Source organism: Toxorhynchites rutilus, chromosome 3 (assembly GCF_029784135.1).
Source record: "Toxorhynchites rutilus septentrionalis strain SRP chromosome 3, ASM2978413v1, whole genome shotgun sequence".
NCBI lineage: Eukaryota > Metazoa > Arthropoda > Insecta > Diptera > Culicidae > Toxorhynchites > Toxorhynchites rutilus.
In genome coordinates, this window is record NC_073746.1 from 315,337,937 (window position 1) to 315,358,013 (window position 20,077).

A 20,077-nucleotide genomic window follows, 5' to 3' on the forward strand; every position below is an offset into this window, starting at 1 on the left:
ACAAACCGAATCAAATTCAACTGTATCAGCAAAAAAAGAAGAAATATCATTAACATCCGTGCGATGATTATTCGCTATAGTTTTTCTCTTCCCTGCTATGGAAGGGTCAGAAAAAAGCAGCATATAGTTCATCAAGTCCTTATAACTGTAAATTCTTGATGCTTTCCTTGTATGCTTCAACCTGTTCTCCCTGATCAGCCTGTGTGTAGCTTCTAAAGCCTCTTCCGATAACTGGCCAATAGGCAGATCAAATGCTTCCATAATATCTGAACTGTGTATCAATAACTTATGCACAGTTACAGGCATAAAATACTATCCGTACAGGCTTATGTAGAGATCTCTTGTATCCGACAATAGTTTCTGGTATTTGGACATTTCCATTTTTTCGTCCCGTTTCGTTATCAGCTCCACACTCACCCCTGTTATTTCCGAGCTGGTTTGTGGATCCGAGAAAATATTTCGTGCAGTGTTGCCGTCATTGCTTGAACCATACCCCGGTTTCGGCTTGTCGACAACTAGACCCATCCTTGACTTGAACGCATCTTGAATTTCTCGCTTCCTGCTTTCATACTCTTGCTTATGTTCAGCAGTTTTCACTTGCCAGGTTTTGAATGGCAATTTGTTGAAATGAATGATATTTATTATTTATACACTATTAAACATTCTATAATGCTAACCTGTAACCGATGTGAATTACGCATTCAAAACATTTTATCTTGCAATGCAGTGGTGACAGGCCTAGCTTGTAAGTTTCGGTATTTGGTACTGTCTCAACAACCTTCGATGTATTCATCTCTTTCAGAAAAGATCCACAAATGAGCATTTTGCAGAAGCTTTATTTCCGAAAAGCACATTTGCCACCTTTCCATCTATCATAGTAAGATGGAATTCAAAACATACAACGATCTGAGCGCGATCGTTGTTGATGATGAAAATCTGTAACGCTTTAATTTTCTTCTCCATTTCTGACTGAATGCCAAGAATAGTTTGTGAGTCTTCCTTCGTGAACACAAATTTAAGCGGTCTACAGTACGATGTTGAACTTGGCCGAGGATTCGTCCAGATGATAGCGTTATTTGCGGAGTCGATCAACCAGTGCAACGACTAACAAACTTTCGTCTGAACTTCCTGCTTCCGTAAACTTTTGCTTATATGCACTATGCCCTGAACTGCCGTCAAAACCCCATTTACAGACGAGATTGACTGAAGTAGAAGTCATTAGCGTAATTTCTTTGACGATGCTAGCGGAGGTGCAATTCATAAGATCTTGTAAATCTGCTTCAGCAGACGTCTCGGTCGCAGAGATCAATTTAGGAGTTATTTTTGCTTTTTCTTGTTTCAATGCAAATTTGGATGTATTTCATTCAAAGTACTTCGAAGCACATTGTATTTTCTTTCAGAGAGATCTTAATCAACATATAGAGCCAGTGCTTGTGCCGCCGTTAGTGTTTTCTCCTGATTTCCACTCGAACAGTTTGATACATTGGCAGCGAATGCAAGCTCTTCAGGTCCATTGTTGTTAACAAGATCTTCAACACGTCGCCTTTTTGTCTTTTTCGAACATTCGTTAAACGATTTCTGAGGTCTTCCTTTGCCAATTCGAGGAACAGACTGCAAATCATCTTTAGTTTTACCTCTCTGATATGCCGGAAGCTTAACTGGCTTTGACAACCAGTCAGAATTTTGCTTTACGAATTTTGAATATGATCTGCAGCATTTCGACATCTCTGGGTAATTTTGTAGCAATAAACTTTGCAAAATTTCAAACGCTCTTCTTTAAATTCTTTATAGAAACCATCCGTATCATAAAAACTCAACAAAAAGGTGAACAAACGATCTTTTCTTCGGGAGGGGTCAACTGGGAGCCATTGTTCGAAAATTTGCTTATTCTTGATTGTAGAAATATCATCTAAAAACGTAAACTGTGGTCAGAAGAACAGACTTAAGCAACAAGAATCACTTGCAGAATATCAAGGGTATAATGACTGAAAAGCTTAGGGGTGTTTTGGAGCAGAACTTCGCGGAACTTTTTTGCCGAAGGATTTGAAATTTTAGTATCTTTTTTTTTAAGGAACAAAACTACCTTAACAAAGAAGCGTTTGTTTTCACAGTGATTGCGGCATGTCCCAATAATAGTTAAGGAAACGGATTATACTTACGTGTTGCTACCGTCGCCATTTGGGGTTTCACTTTAAAAGATATCGAACGTAAACGAAAACTCAATGTAAAACTGTGATGAATCACTGAAAATTAATTTGCCACGTGCTTAGAAGAAACTTCTTGACAGCACATGCTTGTTCTGCCAAATTGGGTGGGCTAACAAGGCTACTGAGATCGTTTCAGCATGCCTGAAACATGTATAAAACACACCGCCTACTTAGTTTGGGTGAATATAAAAGTGAATATTTTGACTTTTGTCTATGGGACGCCGCACGTAGGGATCGATCCACTGATTAGATCGGTACTAAAGAATCGATCTGTACCGAATCGATCATCGAAGAATCGAAAGAGTTTTTTCTTAATTTATCTGTTTATTCTATATGAGTTTCGTTAATTTTTTGAACAAGAAATAAAAATTTCATATTTCATATTTTCATATTGTTTTATGAAAAGCATTTTGTTTTGATCCTCAGCATTTTTTAAACAAATTTTAAAGTCTAGAAAAAATATTTTCAAGGGTATTCTTGTGCCGTCACGGAATCGTTTTATTACATAAATTAATTGAAGAAACGTTATTAGAAAGTCAACAACTGAAATCTACCCAGAACTAAGCTGACAACGATCCCATAAAAGCCAATTGTGTCATACGTCTGTCATTTAGTCGAAACCGATTCTTAATTTGTTCTAAAACTAGTTATGTGTCTGTCAGCAGTTGTACGGAATTAAATTGTAGAAGAAGCGATCCAAATGTTGACATTACGTTGAAAAAAAAAATCTTGTTGTGATTGAAAGCGATGTATGCTGAAAATAAAATCTACAAAAAGGTTTTCTAAGATCGAAAAAGACAAAAAATCGATTTTTTTCGATTTTCTCGAGTACAAAAGATCGATCTAAAAAATCGGAATGGAAAACATTGATCTTCTTAAAATCGTTTCGAGATCGCCCAATCCCAATTAGAAAACCATAAAAATAATAATATCCCAATATTATATTTAAAAAACCTCGAACATATCAAGAATCACATTGTTACCTTGCTTCCGGGAGGATCTTTCGTGCAACTCTTCGCTTAGAAGCCATCATAATCCTCATATATTTGAATTTTGTAAGGCTTATCGTGTAATCCGATTCTCGTGGATTGTTCCGCTTTCACATTCCGTACTCCGCCTTCGCGATTCGTTATATATTCCGATCAGCGGTAAGGCTCAACTGTGAGGAAGTCAAAACTTTAAACTTCTCCTTTTGCTCATTCGGTTTACGAGTGCGAGTGTGGGGTGTTTGGGGAATCAGAATGGCTAATATGCACCACCTGCGAGAGTAGGTTTCCCCTCTCACTGGTGCCGGGAGCAATCGTTCCGACAGTTAATTTACATGAAATTAAAACTTTTCACCCAACAAACGAACCGACCTGTTTTCATCCCCAACGACAAAAAGCTGTGGTCCCTGCTCTGATGGGTAATGTGTTAATTTCTGAAACTGGTTTAAATTGAAAACCCCTAAACTTTTTAATTGAAAGAGTGAGATTTTGCACGAAGGAGCAGGAGGAAGTTAACCTTTCATAAACAATAAAATCATACCAGCGGCTCGACGGATTTACCGACTGATGATTTAATTTCATCTTCATCTTATTGGAAACGGGAACCATTTATCGCGCATCGCGCACCGTTGCGTGGCATCAAAGAAAGTATTTTGAAATTACCATCGTCGGATAACTCGCCGTCGCATCCGTCGACGCGTTGACAGCCCAATCCCATAAACAGCCACTGTGCCGTCATTGTCCCTTTTTCGGCTTATCTTGCACAATCTTTCGAGATGGGTATATTGGGGCGGCGAATTGGTTGGGATCCACAGAGGAATATTTGCATGCCAACCGGGGGCACCGGCACCGAAAGGGTCGAAGGCAGCGCGGCAAATATTCCGAATATCCCCAAATATAATAACGTCCAGTGTAAACAGATGACACAAATCGTTGTCAACGAACCTGGTGCTATCATAGAAGAAGGGTGTTGGTTGGAAACCAGAAGGTGGGGGGGGGGAGAAGAACAGCATCCCATCGCACAGAGTTTGTGTGTGTGTGTGTGTGTGTATGCTTCTTACGGATGGCCGGAAGCTGTTTGAATATTTGCTCAGCGTAGAGGAAGAATCTCCAGTTGCAGAGAAGCTTCGAACGGAAACTTTTTCAACACATTCCGCACAAATTATTTACGAAGATTCGGAGACATCTGGCAAAGCGTTTGCAACGTGTGCATATAGTGTTTACTTTCTACTTGATGCAGACTGATGCATGATAAAAGTGATGATTGCATTCACGCACCGCCTTGAGCACTTCATGTTTGTGTGGATACGAAAGAAGCTGGAGTTAGTGGAGTGGACTGAAACATTTACTGTGACAGAAGCAATAATTCCAGATCTGTTTTTCCTCATGTCATATCAGAACTACACAAACTTAGTTTCCTGGGTTATCCTGGGAATAACGACACAATGAAGAAAAATGCCCCCGAAAACAACACGTTTAGCTGTTGTGTCTGGCACGATTTCTGCAGGGATCCCCGCCCCAATCGGATGCAGAACGAATAAATGATGTTTATAATATTTTTTCGCCTTTACTCTCTTTCTTTCGAGGTGAAATACGATTTGTCATACTGGATTCCAGATGGTTTGTGATTTCGGTTCGTGTTTTTGCTCCCGCGAGAACAGATGTGACGGAAATGGCAGAGCACATTCGGGGTTCATATGGTGGGAACATGTCGAGGGATCCGGTGTTGTTTCTTCTGTGTAGTTTTTGTTTCGTGTTACAACTTTGTCCGATTGTGGTTGGGAATACAGTGTATTCAGATGATGTCTTGAAAATGATATATCGCTCGTAGAAGTCATGGAATTTAGCTTTCTCACACCACGTGTGATCTAAGAAACTAATATATTAAATATTGTCTTCATGCTACTCTAAGAACGACGGCTCTTGATTAGGCTCTAATAACACAAACAAGTGCGTTCCCCCGGCAGTGAGCGCAACCCGATGAACTAGGCTTGTGGGAGCCATCGATGGTAAGCTCATGAGTGAACATTTTAAATGACTACGAAGCAAAAACAGGATCGACTTATGACCATTCCATCTTTTTTTCGAATAACGACATGCCATATAATACAGGCGGCAGGGCAATTGCTGAATTGCCGAAATTCTTTTGAATAAAAACACTTTATCATTATATTCAATATCATACCAAAACCATAACATCTTTTGCATGTTGAATTAATGTGACCGATAGTTGATTTTGTATCAATTTAGGGTAGTGTCAAGCGAGTTACCTGACTTTTGACAAGAAAATGTTGAAAATCAAAACAAATATTTGTGTTCGACAAACCCGTGTCCGAAATTAAAAAAAAACATTCAGAAGATGTAATTAAATCTGGACGGACCAAAAGTTAACGATGTGATTTCTTAGTTTTATAAGAATATACTACAAACCCTAAAAAGTATAAAGCACAGATTTGCGATCCGGAAAACCGAAAAACTCATTGTTATACTAGAGATTACTCTAAAAAAATCGGATCAAGGAACGCTACTCATTCACAAAAAAGATGCAGCAGCATAATTATCGTGGAGTGGAAAAGTTGGAAAAGTCGTCGAGTATCTCTGAAAGTTTGATACCGTCGATACCCATAATCTCAGCAGAATGTATCAACAGCTTTATAAAAACACACCTGGAACATTCCAAGAGCGTTGATAATAACCTGACCAAGCGGCTAGTTGGGTATGAAAACGATAATCGCACATGGTTATTATCAACTATGAAAATATCTTAAAATGAATTTCATAACTTTTGTTCGTTATTTATGTTTATAAGTTTATAATTTTATAAGAATAACAATGAAATAATAAGGTCTTAAAAATCCATAACTCATTCTGCTCAAAGGAATTCTGCTGACAAAATGTGTCCGGAATTCGAATTATGATTAAAAAATGTGTCAGAATTAGAAATTACGACACAATGAAGAAATTTTCTAATTTTGAACAAATGATTTTGTGACATTCTGTGATTCATAACTTACAAGAATGTGTTCTGATTCTATAGGAATGGTAATTTTTCATGCTGTGATATGTCAAATTATTTCAGTAGTTGAAGTTACCACTGTAATCGCTCAAGAGTCCGGATTTCGATGCATTACGATGAATTCATTTTGTATAGCTTGTTTTGATGAGCGAACCATAAGCAATCAAAATTCTAATTTTGCGTTTCACATTTTGTAAAAGAACATTTGACTCATTTTTTATACAGGTCTTAAATCTATTTTTCCTTTTTTGAAGCAAAACTGAAAACACAAAAAGGCGCTCAAACGCTTCCACAATGGGAGCAGGAAAAAGGTCACGACACACCCAAATTGTTAGCGTTGTGACACCTTTGATTTGACGTTTCAGAGATCCAAGAGAGGGTCGGATTAGGACCACCTTCCGCTACTATTTTACGATGCATCGAAATTGCAGAAATAACTTTTCGGTAGAAACTGTTGCTGGTGCCGAAATGAGACGATGGTTAGCGTGGTTTTGCATTCATTCTTGTCCTCGTGAGAACAATACACAAGCTGGCCATATGTCGAAATGTGTGTGAATGAAAATCGAAGCGGTGCATCTTTTTCGTCTTGAATTTGAGAATAAAAATATGGAAAAAAAAACTGAAAATTGCTCTACGATCTTTCATTAAAAGCACGCTAACGACCCTCCAAAGCGATTTAGACCCTCCTCCTTTGTCACTCAAAAACACAATCAAAGTGTGTGAACAGCATATCCCCTAAAAATCAACGAAAGGAGCACAAGGATCTTTTGGATGGTTTTTGTTTTCATAATTTCACTGAATTAAGCTTAGAGTGTTTAGAATCACAACAGGCATTGGTTGTCAGGATAAGTGCATTTCTTTTTTTTACATCATAGCTTCGTCCAGCGTTCCGAAATGGTGCGAGGAAAGTCTGACCATCGCCCGAAAACCCGGAAGTGGTAGACCGTCAAATCAAGCAGATCCTAAACAACTGTGATAGTAAAGGGTGTGTCACATCAAATTGCATCACGGAAAAAACGCTGTAGAAATTCGCCCAGTAGACCGAACCTTTTGAAAATTTTAAACAGTAAAATAAAAACTATTAAACAACTTTTGGCATTTTCTTTTTATTCATACTTCGAACCCAAGCCCGTATGCTCGCACCTTCCTCTTTACCCCGTCCATAAGGTTCTGTACAACGTCAGGTTGTAGTTTTTTTTGAACAGAAATCCATTTTCTCTTGAAGTCCGCCTCCGATTTGACAACTTTTGGGTTCTTCCGGAGGGCCTGCTTCATAATCGCCCAATATTTCTCTATTGGGCGAAGCTCCGGCGCGTTGGGCGGGTTCATTTCCTTTGGCACGAAGGTGACCCCGTTGGCTTCGTACCACTCCAACACGTCCTTTGAATAGTGGCACGAAGCGAGATCCGGCCAGAAGATGGTCGGGCCCTCGTGCTGCTTCAATAGTGGTAGTAAGCGCTTCTGTAGGCACTCCTTAAGGTAAACCTGCCCGTTTACCGTGCCGGTCATCACGAAGGGGGCACTCTGCTTTCCGCAAGAGCAGATCGCCTGCCATACCATGTACTTTTTGGCAAACTTGGATAGTTTCTGCTTGCGAATCTCCTCCGGAACGCTGAATTTGTCCTCCGCGGAGAAGAACAACAGGCCCGGCGGCTGACGAAAGTCCGTATTGACGTAGGTTTCGTCGTCCATTACCAGGCAATGCGGCTTCGTCAGTATTTCGGTGTACAGCTTCCGGGCTCGCGTCTTCCCCACCATGTTTTGCCTTTCGTCGCGGTTAGGAGCCTTCTGAACCTTGTATGTACGCAGGCCCTTCCGCTGCTTGGTCCGTTGGACGAATGAACTTGACAAATTCAGCTTATTGGCGACATCCCGGACCGAACTTCTCGGATCACGTCTAAACTGCTTAACTACGCGCTTGAGATCTTTTTCACTGACGAAGCATCCATTTTTGCCGTTCTTCACCTTCCGGTCGATGGTTAGGTTCTCGAAGTATCGTTTTAGTACTCTGCTGACCGTGGATTGGACGATTCCCAGCATCTTACCGATGTCCCGATGTGACAACTCCGGATTCTCGAAATGAGTGCACAGAATTAATTCACGACGCTCTTTTTCGTTCGACGACATTTTTCCAAATTTACGAAAAATTGACAGTGAAGCATGGCCAACGTGATCTATACACTCTTATCTGATTATAAGCGAAAGCTGAAGATATAATTCCTAAAAATTGAATTTCTACAGCGTTTTTTCCGTGATGCAATTTGATGTGACACACCCTTTAGTGGGTCTTTTCGAGCGGAAGCCAAAGCAGTCATTGGAAGAAGCGGTGAAAATGTCAAATAGTTCGCAATCATACGTTCAAAAAGCGAAGATGAGGACTGGATGAGGAACGTTTATGTTCCAAATTGTAGAAACGTACCGCCTGACAGAATTCCATCAAATTCATGGGCAGAAAGTTTTGTAGCGTCTTGTAAGTCCTAGAGTATCTTGAAAGAATGTAAAATCAAGAAGAAGTCAAATTTCATAAAAAAAAACCTTGTCTAGCAAGCAATCTGCATCTCATTCAGGCTTTCAAACCCCAGCATTCAGAGCTAAAGGGTGTGTCACATCAAATTGCATCACGGAAAAAACGCTGTAGAAATTCGCCCAATAGACCGATCCTTTTGAAAATTTTAGACAGTAAAATAAAAACTATTAAACAACTTTTGGCATTTTCTTTTTATTCATACTTCGAGCCCAAGCTCGTATGCTCGCACCTTCCTCTTTACCCCGTCCATAAGGTTCTGTACAACGTCAGGTCGTAGTTTTTTTTTAACAGAAATCCATTTTCTCTTGAAGTCCGCCTCCGATTTGACAACTTTTGGGTTCTTCCGGAGGGCCTGCTTGAAAGTAACATAATTGTCTTCCGTAGCGTACTTTTCAATGTATAACCAGTTTGAGGCAACAGAGTCCCAAACAAAAAAAATAGTTCCATAACTCTGTCATTGTAGTAATTCGAACATATGCGTAGAAGGATTTTTTTCATCAAATATGATCCTCTATCACATTCTGAGAGATTCTGGAAAAAAATATTTTTTTCATGTGAGAAAGGTATTCTCTGTTTTATGTGATAGAGGATCATATTTGATGAAAAAAAATTCCATGAAATTCTATCTATTGGCCGAAAATATCGTCAAAAAAGAAGGCTTTAGTCTCAGCGAACGAAGCGGTCTGATTACATATTGCCTCTAGAGAACATTAGTTTGCGCTCGAAAATTCTAATGATTTTGACATTGAATTTCTATTATTTTGGTCCTACTATACAATAGACAAAACCATACAAACGACCACTTCACAAATTGAAGGATTTCCGGTTACATACCTTTTCTACAGTTAGTTTCATGGATATGGTTTGAGTTACAACCAAAATTTCAAAGCTGTAATAAACAAATAGAGTTATCACAGTTCCGTTTTTGTGTGAAGAACTTTCCTCCTATATTATGGTGAAGACATTTTCTCGTACCATGTGAAGACTTTTGCAAAAAATCACCTTGAAGCTAATACGTACAATAAACCTTTGTTTTACGTTTGAGCCGATTTTTTTCATGGTTATTAACACATTTTATAATGCGCAAACCGTGAATGATTTTTGGCAGAATCGAAACCATGTCCGTATTTTTTAACCAACTTATTAAACAGTTTTTCCAATTTGCTTTTTTTTTTGTATCAGCAATTTGCTATTTTTCATCCATAGATCGCTAATTTTTTGGACTTTTTCCTCCTTTACACAGCCAGACCCTTTGGAAATATAAATAAATATTTTTTTGTACCGCGCAACAGTGAAAAAAATTACACATATCTAGAAAAGCCGTAGGAACACATTTAAATATTAATTAGAGTAGTACTGAATCTTTAATCAAAAAAAAAAAATGTTTTCAAAATTTCAATATTTTTTCAGTACTAAAATTTTTGATGAAATTTTTTTTTAAATATTTTTCTTGATACACCGTAGTGAGATGCACATTCAGTATTTTTTCAAATTTTTATCTCTAAGCTTTTGAGGATGGCTTGAAATGAACGAAAAAGTACGTTTTTCACTATAGATCCTATGTTAAACCACATAGGGGTTCAAAAAAACCGCCAAAATTTCTTATTTAATATCCTATACAATATTTGCCATACATCTGGTGATTTATTTTGGGGGCACTTTTCACTCCCTTACCCAGCCAGGCCCTTTCAGTAGTTTAACATGAATGTTGATGCACTTGTTAAGTACCCCCGAACAAAGCTCTCACCTCACACTAGTTGCGCCACTTTCGCCTTGACAATCACAATTTCCGGAAACCGATCCCACCAAGGGGCCACCAGTCCCGATTCCCAATCACGCAAATCCTTTTTCTCAATTACCTTAATCCACCGTTTTGTGCGCGCCCCCAGTCCAACGGAAAATAATACCGTTCCGTGTCCGTCCCGAAGGGTGGATGCTTGGGTGCTTTTTATTCGTCATTTTCGTTCAGCATCAGCGTTCATTTTCCCAGCCAGCCAGCCAGCCAGTCCTGTGTGCGCTTAAAATCTTTTCAATTAATCATCCGCTCGCGCGCTCAGCCACGAAACACCATTCCGCCCCCGGATATTGGGTCCGCTGGCGGCTCAACGCGTAACCTGCGCGTCATCAAGGATTTGTCTGGCGCAGGGAGGGGTGGGAGTAGGATTAGTACCTCATTGGCTCGATGCTGCTTGGTTTTGGCAAGCTCGGCTCTCTGGATATGAGTACACAGGCAGAGTATATTTTACGATGCCGAGCGACTCAATCCGCACGCGAGATCTCTAATAACATTAGCACGAGTTTCGGTTTTTTTTTCCCATTCGCTCAATGTTTTCTATGAGTTTATTAGTTTGCTGTCTTGCCGTTTGCTTGTAGTCGGTCGGCCTCATGTAACCTTGCCAGTTGCGCTACCTACTGCTGCTGCTCTGTGGGGTTTTTATTGAGAATTTATTAAATGTTTTCATTTTGCAGCACCTGTTACCGTATTTTCGTCTGTGTTGGTGAGGCTTGTGAGAACTTGAAGTACACGCTGGCTGAAGGAAAGTAAGCCGAAATGTTTAAGGTAAACCGCGAGGAGGGGTGCAAATATGCGAGCCAATTGAAGTCGGTGGGTATTAGTGATAGACAATGCGAAACACGATCCGAGCTAGTTTCTCTCTCGAACTACGGCATGCCTTTGGTGTGTGGTGCCGAAGAGGAACTCGGGGCCAGATCTGATTTTTGCGATGGTTAAGATGGGCGTGAAATTATCTTAGCATTGATTTATTTATCTTGCTCTTGTTCGAGTTGATTAAATCAATATTGGCGTGAAGGAAAGAAAAACACCCCAATGGGGATGGCTTTCAATGCCCCACATTCCTCACGCAGTAGCGTAAAAACAGTTCCGATAGTCACCGCCGTCCATTTATTCATAGGCTCAAGGTGGGAGGGTCCTTCGCTGGCCCCACGTAGCTCTCGATGATGGTCGATTGGTTTGATTAAGTGCTCTGCTGCTAACGGTGGCTCGGATGAATCTCCGACACAGCATCTATTTGTTTGTGTTCGGTATCCTCAGTTGCGAAGCACGCACGTGGTATAATAAAATTTGCCGAGTAATCTGATTTTCCCGTAATTTCTCGTCACACAATCTTCATGCGTCACGCTGCGTTGGAAAAATAGCTCTTTGTGCTTCGTGTAGCAGCAGCAGTTACGGGGAGAGGCTTCCCACGCTCAAATCCAATCTCCCGCTATTTTCAGGCTTCCTGAGAAGCCATATTTCACTAGATTTGACGCGTGAGCAGGTTAATCAACGGATCCCGAGCTTTACCAATTCCCAATCTAGATTAATCAATTTGCATTTTGTATCCCAACCCTCACTCCATCCACCGAGAAAAGCCATGATAGACGGGCATCGATCCGATCCACCGGTGGAACCGATGAAAGCAACCATCGTTGTTTGCCTCCGGGAGTTTACCGTTCCCATTGGGAACGTTCCACAGTTTAAACCATCATTTGTGTACTTCCCGCAGTCAGCAGGACGAGAATGTTTGTCCGGTTAAATGACTAAACTTTCAATCACGTTGTTCTGCAGTATGTGGCAAGCAATGATAAGGAACGCTCTGGCCACCCCCTCTGACCGACTCCCAAACATCATCATACACTTTAGATAAAGCATTTAAGGTGATTGTCGCCTCTTTTACTGCCTCGGTCTCGGCTCGGTCAGTCGGTCCCATCGGACGCCACAGCAGCCTGGAAAGTGTGCTTGACGTGCAAAAGATGAAGAGGACACGAAGCAAATAGGTGCTGTCCAATGGTTTTCCTAATGGATTTTCTTCTGCTCGGAGCTATTGATGGAGCCACCATCGACTGAAATATGGGAGGATCGTTAGGCGTTGGCTTTTATAGAAGGGGTTCGTTCGCTGGGGAGGGATACAAACAATACTGACCATGCCGTCGAGCTCTCTGAAGGATGGGAACGAGCGAGCGACGCCAATAATCCTGACAATCGGAAAGTCGTTTTTCAGACAGAACGTTGCGATGATGGGATAAAGGGGAAGGCACGACTTTTAGCCAATCTATTCTGTCCACTTGTGGTGGGCTGGAAGGGTGCTGAGGTGCGACGGAATCCACTGGAGGGTTTTTATCTTTTAATCTGGTTAGTTCGATGTTCGGAGATTTCATTGCATTCCCTGGAAGCTGACTTATTTGAGTCATTATGATTATGCTGGTAAGAACTCCATAAATTATGCCCATCATCGTTGATCAATTGAATGACCCCCGCATACACCCAAACAAGACTTTCTGACGCGTTGTTTCATCCCACCTGTCGTCACCAAAATGATTTGTGTGAGCTAATGATTGCGCCGGCTAGTGATCATTCTATCCTGGATTCCTCTAGTCGAGAAAGACACACCACGCTAGATATGGGGTGCAGACTAGGGGGGCGTTGCTGATTAACGGTCAGCTGCATCCCAATAGGAAGTATCCCGTGTCGGGCACACGTACAGAGCATTGAAGACAGCACCATCACAATTATGAGAACACTTGTAATACTAACCTCGAGCCAACCGCGAGTAATCGGTCACATATTACTAACATAGTTGTAAGCAAACATTGTCAAAATATTGAACTCCCGGCCCCGTTAGGCTGACGCCATATGAGCATTAATAAAAATATATAATAATTTTCTCCCTGCATTTAATTAAAATGTACGCTCGAAAATCCAACGAGTGTGGCCATTTTTCGAATCAATACACCACTTCCTTGCCCTGCTTTCATTGATTGTCCCATTCCCGTACACTTCACAAAATTCGTGATGGGTCGCAATTGGTTTGTAAATTTTTACTAAAGGGTGTGTCACATCAAATTGCATCACGGAAAAAACGCTGTAGAAATTTAATTTTTAGGAATTATATCTTCAGCTTTCGCTTATAATCAGATAAGAGTGTATAGATCACGTTGGCCATGCTTCACTGTCAATTTTTCGTAAATTTGGAAAAATGTCGTCGAACGAAAAAGAGCGTCGTGAATTAATCCTGTGCACTCATTTCGAGAATCCGGAGTTGTCACATCGGGACATCGGTAAGATGCTGGGAATCGTCCAATCCACGGTCAGCAGAGTACTAAAACGATACTTCGAGATCCTAACCATCGACCGGAAGGTGAAGAACGGCAAAAATGGATGCTCCGTCAGTGAAAAAGATCACAAGCGCGTAGTTAAGCAGTTTAGACTTGATCCGAGAAGTTCGGTCCGGGATGTCGCCAATAAGCTGAATTTGTCAAGTTCATTCGTCCAGCGGACCAAGCAGCGAGAGGGCATGCGTACATACAAGGTTCAGAAGGCTCCTAACCGCGACGAAAGGCAAAACATGGTGGGGAAGACGCGAGCCCGGAAGCTGTACACCGAAATGCTGACGAAGCCGCATTGCCTGGTAATGGACGACGAAACCTACGTCAAAGCGGACTTTCGTCAGCTGCCGGGCCTGTTGTTCTTCTCCGCAGAGGACAAATTCAGCGTTCCGGAGGAGATTCGCAAGCAGAAACTATCCAAGTTTGCCAAAAAGTACATGGTGTGGCAAGCGATCTGCTCTTGCGGAAAGCGGAGCGCCCCCTTCGTGATGACCGGCACGGTAAACGGGCAGGTTTACCTTAAGGAGTGCCTACAGAAGCGCTTACTACCACTATTGAAGCAGCACGAGGGCCCGACCATCTTCTGGCCGGATCTCGCTTCGTGCCACTATTCAAAGGACGTGTTGGAGTGGTACGAAGCCAACGGGGTCACCTTCGTGCCAAAGGAAATGAACCCGCCCAATTCCGGCGCGCTTCGCCCAATAGAGAAATATTGGGCGATTATGAAGCAGGCCCTCCGGAAGAACCCAAAAGTTGTCAAATCGGAGGCGGACTTCAAGAGAAAATGGATTTCTGTTCAAAAAAAACTACAACCTGACGTTGTACAGAACCTTATGGACGGGGTAAAGAGGAAGGTGCGAGCATACGGGCTTGGGCTCGAAATATGAATAAAAAGAAAATGCCAAAAGTTGTTTAATAGTTTTTATTTTACTGTCTAAAGTGGTGGGATTTAATGTTGACTTTGAAAGTCGCAGTGAGAAAAGTAAGAGAAATACGAACCTCCAGCTACCACAGCTCGATGCATACTGAGGTTAGGAAGCTTTGCAAACAAAGATGGCGACTGTAGTGCCACCTATTACCGGGCTTGTCAAAAACGTCTGCCACTTTACAATCGAGTTTAGGTCCGGGCAACGTGGCAAGACATTTCAAAACATCGATTACTTTCTCTGAAAACTATTGCAAATATCTCTTGCTGATGCGGATGGCTGAAATCGGCTTGTTGGAAAATTATTTTTTTCCATCCATATTCCAGTAATTCTGCGCAAAATGCATTCCAAACCGTATGAGACTCCCGATACCACACCAATACAACCGCCATTAACCACCCCCCCCCCCAAGGTTTCTGTTCAGCTTGACTTCTGGTTTAATTCTCAAATCATGCCAGTAATATACAAAACAGGTAGGAAATTTATTGTATATTTTTTATTTCGAAAAACTGGGATGAATTTGAATACGATTTTTAATCTTGAATCTAAGTCCGAAAGCCTTTCTTCCGAACACTAAATCAGAAAACCATAAAATATGAAACAAGATCCTACAATGAATTTAAGTGTGGAATCTGGAATTTGTGGAATTTCGAATCCGACTCGTAATCTAAAATCCGGATCTAAAAACTCAATCCAATATAAAATTTCAATCTTTATTCTAAATCAAAACCCTGATACGTACTATGAAAATCTGAATCCAAATCCAATAATTTGATTCGAATCCAGATCCGAGATCCTGAATAAAGATTCCAAAATCTGAATCCAGATACGAGAATCTGGATTCTGATTCGAATATTTAAGTTCAGATCCGAAGATACCAATTCTGATCCCAAAATTTGAGTCCAAATCTAAACATTTTATCCGAATCCATTTCCGAGAACATGAGTGCAGATCCAAAAATTTGAATTTAGATCCGGAAAAAAATACAAGTCCAAATCCGAAATTTGTATCTCAATCCAGATCGGAATATGTAAATCCAGATACGAAAATCTGAATCATGGTCCTTAAAATTTAATCTAGATCCCAAAAATTTGGATCCAGATCCGAAAATCTGAATCCAGACGACTAAGTTTACTAAGTTTAAATCCGAAAATCTCAATTTTATTCCGGAAATGTTAATCCATTTCCAATAATCTGAATCCAATTTCTGAAATATGAATTCTGAATTTGAATCCAGATCTAAAGATCTGAGTGCAAATCCGTAAATTTAGAAAAATTTTAATCCAAATCAGAAAATGTGAATTCAGACCCAAGAAATCCGCAAATCCAAAAATCCAGATCCGAAAATCTTAAACTATATTCGAGAATCCAAAAATCTGAATCTGAGACCAAATTCATAAATGTGAGTCCGAGAATCTCAATCCAGATCTGAAAATTTGAGTGCAAATCCGTAAATTTGATCCAAATCCAGATCCGATAATTTGAATCCAGATTCGAAAATCTAAGTAATAATACCAGAATCCGTTGATCCGAATCCAGATCCGAAACTTTGAATCCAGATCCAAAAATATGAATCCAGATCCGAAAATGTGAGTCCAAATACAAAAATGTGAACCCAGACCTAAAAATCTAAAAATTTGGTCCGAATCCAGATCCGAAAATATGAATTCAGATACGAGATTTGTGCAAATCCGTAACAAATCCGAAAATCTGAATTCAGATCTTAGAATCTGCATCCAGATCCGTAAGTATGAATCCAATTTAAAAAATAAGATCCAACAATCTGAAACCAGATATAAAAATCTGAGCGCAAATTCATAGATTTTATCCGAATCCAGATCCGAAAATCTGAATTCAGATCAGAAAATGAAATCCAGATCTAAAAATATGTATCCAGATTCGAAAATCTGTCCAAATACGAAAATTTGAATCCAGATCTAAAAATATAAGTGCAAATCCAAAAATTTGATCCGAATCCAAATCCGAAAATATGAATTCAGATACGAGAATTGTGCGACTCCGTAAAAAATCCGAAAATCTGATTCCATATCCGGAAATCTGAATTCATATCTTAGAATCTGCATCCAGATCCATGAGTATGAATCCAATTTAGTAAATAAGATCCGATAATCTAAAACCAGATCTGGAAATCTGAGCGCAAATTCGTTGATTTTATCTGAATCCAGATCCGAAAACCTGAATTCAGATCAGAAAATCTAAGTAAAATCCATGAATATGATCCGATTCTAGATCCAAAAATCTGAAGCTAGGTCCGAAAATATGAATTCAGATACAATAATCATATTCCAGATCCGTAAGTCTGAATCCCAATCCGTAGATCTGAATCTAAATCCGAAAATCAGATCCGATAATCTGAATCCAGATCTGAAAATCTAAGTGCAAATCCATAAATTTGATCCGATTACAAATCCGAAAATCTGAATGTAGATCCGAAAATATGAACTCAGATACAAGAATCTTCCGAATCCAAACCCAAAAATTTGAATTCAGATCCGTAAATATGAATCAAAATCCGAAAATCGGATCCGATAATCTGAATCCAGATCTGAAAATCAGAGTGCAAATCCGAAAACTTGATCGGAATTCAGACCCGAAATGTTGAATAAATGTGTAATTTTCTATGTACAAATCCATAAATTTGATCCGACTACAGATCCGAAAATCTGAATCTAGATTCTTAAATATGAATTCAGATATAAGAATCTAATACCAAATCCATAATCTGAATTCAGATCCGTAAATCTGAATCCAAATCCGAAAATTAGATCCGATAATCTGAAGCCAGATCTAAAAATATGAGTATAAATCCGTAAATTTGATAAAAATCCGGATTTTAAACTCCATGAATCTGATCCGATTCCGGATCCGAAAATCAGAATCTAGATTGGAAAATATGAATTTAGATATGAGAATCTTATTCCAGATCCGAAAATCTGAATCCAGATCCAAGAATCAGCGTCCAAATCCGAAAATCTGAAAACAAATCCGAAAACGTGGATCCCCGAATCTGAATCCAGATCCGAAAATATGAATCCAGTTTCGAAAATCTAAGTCCAAATAGCAAATTTGAATTCAGATCCGAAAATCCGATTCCAGATGCGAAAATTTGAATGTAAGAATCCGTATCTAAAAATAAAAAATTGAATCCAGATTCAAGAATCTGAATTCAATTCCGAGAATCTTATCTGATAATCTGAACTAAGACAGGAAAATCGAAGAGCAAATCCTCAAAGGGTTTGAAGATGGCGTGAAATAAACGAAAAAGTTTGGGGCACTTTCTACTCCCTTACCCGGTCAGGCCCTTTGATCCGAATCTTGATCTTGAAATTTGATCCAAATGCTGATCCAAAAATCTGATTCCAGATCAGTAAATACACGTTCAGATACGTGAATCTGAATCTGATCCCGAAATCTCGAACCAAATACGAAAATATGAACCCGAGAATATAAATCCAGATCTAAAAATCTGAGTGCAAATCCGTAAATCTGTTTATCCAAACCCAAAAAATTTGAATCTAAATCTAAAAATTTGAATCCAGATCCGAAAATCTAAGTCTAAAACCAAAAATTTGATCCGAATCCAGATCCGGAAATCTGAACCCGAAAATTTGAATCCAGATCCAAAAATCTGTGTATAAATCCGAAAATTTGGTCTAAATCTGGATCCGAAAATCTGGAACCGACTCCGAAAATCAGATACGATAATCTTAATCCAGATCTGAAAATCGCAGAGCAAATCCATAAATTTGGCCCGAATCAAGATTCGAACAACGAACACGTTGTTTGGTCGTGTGAGGTGTATCTTGTTGCCAGATCGAATTCAGAGAACTCCCTTCGAGCTAGAGGAAGGCAGCCCAATGTGCCGGTGAGAGATGTGTTGGCTCGGTTAGACCTTGATTACATGTCCCAAATATATGTTTTCCTTAAATCTATCGATGTTCGTGTGTGATTATCTTTATACCCTCCATTTCTTCCTTTGTGAGTAATTGGTCCGCTTGCTATAAACAGGAGAATGAAATGTAAATTCACAACAGATGTACGAATAGATTTAAGAATTGAGTGAGTGTGATTATCAACATTGTAATAATTTCCTTATACCCCATCCTTTTCCTGAGAAAAATATGTCACCCTTCTAATCTCGAGTCCACCGCGAGTAAACGGTTTCCCACATTACTAACCATAGATTTAAGAAAATTGTTCATATATATAGTTTTAAAAATATATTTAAGATTTCGGCTCCTTTAAACTTATGTAACTGAGCCTGTAAAAATAAACGGATTTATAAAAAAAAAAAGATTCGAACATCTTAATCCTGATCCAAAAATCTGTTTCCAGATCAGTAAGTATGGATTCAGATACGATAATCTGAATCCAGATCCAAAAATCTGAATCCAGATCTAAAAATCTGAGTGCAAATCCGTAAATCCGTTGAACTGAATCTATACGAAAATTTGAATCCAAATTCAAAAATTTTAATGCAGATCCGATAGTCTAAGTCTATACCCGAAAATTCGAATCGAATCCAGATCCACAAATCTGAAATCTGAATCTGAGCCGTAAATCGCACTCTGTAAATCTGAATCCGTGCATCGGAATTTATGAATTCAAATTCATGGATCTGAATCCAGGAGTCTGAAATTCGAGAGCTCAAGTACAGATTGTTGTGTTGGTTAATATTGGAATTAAACAATCAAATGTTCAATAAAAAGCGTTTTCCAATGTTGTACTGAGATAAAATCAAACCGACGAGTTGAACATCGTTTGTGGTGTCATGAAACAGAAATATCTGGTAAGACGTAAGGGGTGAGACGAACAGGCAATGTGATGCGCAAAGTGTAGACATTTATCACTCACAAGAAGAAAAATTTCATTTTCTCTCTCTTATCGTTCAACTGTCCGGCAACTGAAATTTCAAGAGAAAAAATAGCAAGAGAGAAAGAGAATACAAAATGAATCCTTCTTCCATTACTGTCTTTTCACTGTCCGTCTTATCCCACCAATACGATTGTTAAAATCATTCATAATATTAAATTTATCTGTTTGACAAATCTCTAACATCGCTTCGATGTTAGCTTACAAATCGAGCTATGACCACTAATGAATCAAATTTTGAATTTGAACCAAAACGCTTAACATCGGAGCCGCAATAATTACACCCGCATGCAAATTCGCTTATGATTTTGACGTAGGATTACTTCCTTCTGGAACATATTGGAGGTGTAAATTGAAAACTAACAAACAATCGCTTCGCGTAAATTGTCCAATTTCGAATGCTTATTGCTTATTGT

At 39.6% G+C, this 20,077-nt stretch overlaps 2 protein-coding genes across 14 annotated transcripts in view; one reads left to right on the forward strand and one right to left on the reverse strand.

Annotated features, from left to right (window-relative positions):
• The window catches only part of LOC129780134 (pickpocket protein 28), a 332,703-nt gene that overhangs the window by 237,903 nt on the left and 74,723 nt on the right, over positions 1 to 20,077 (forward strand). The window lies entirely within an intron of this gene.
• Positions 1 to 20,077, reverse strand: part of LOC129780136 (homeobox protein 13) — a 262,084-nt gene that overhangs the window by 229,952 nt on the left and 12,055 nt on the right. The window lies entirely within an intron of this gene.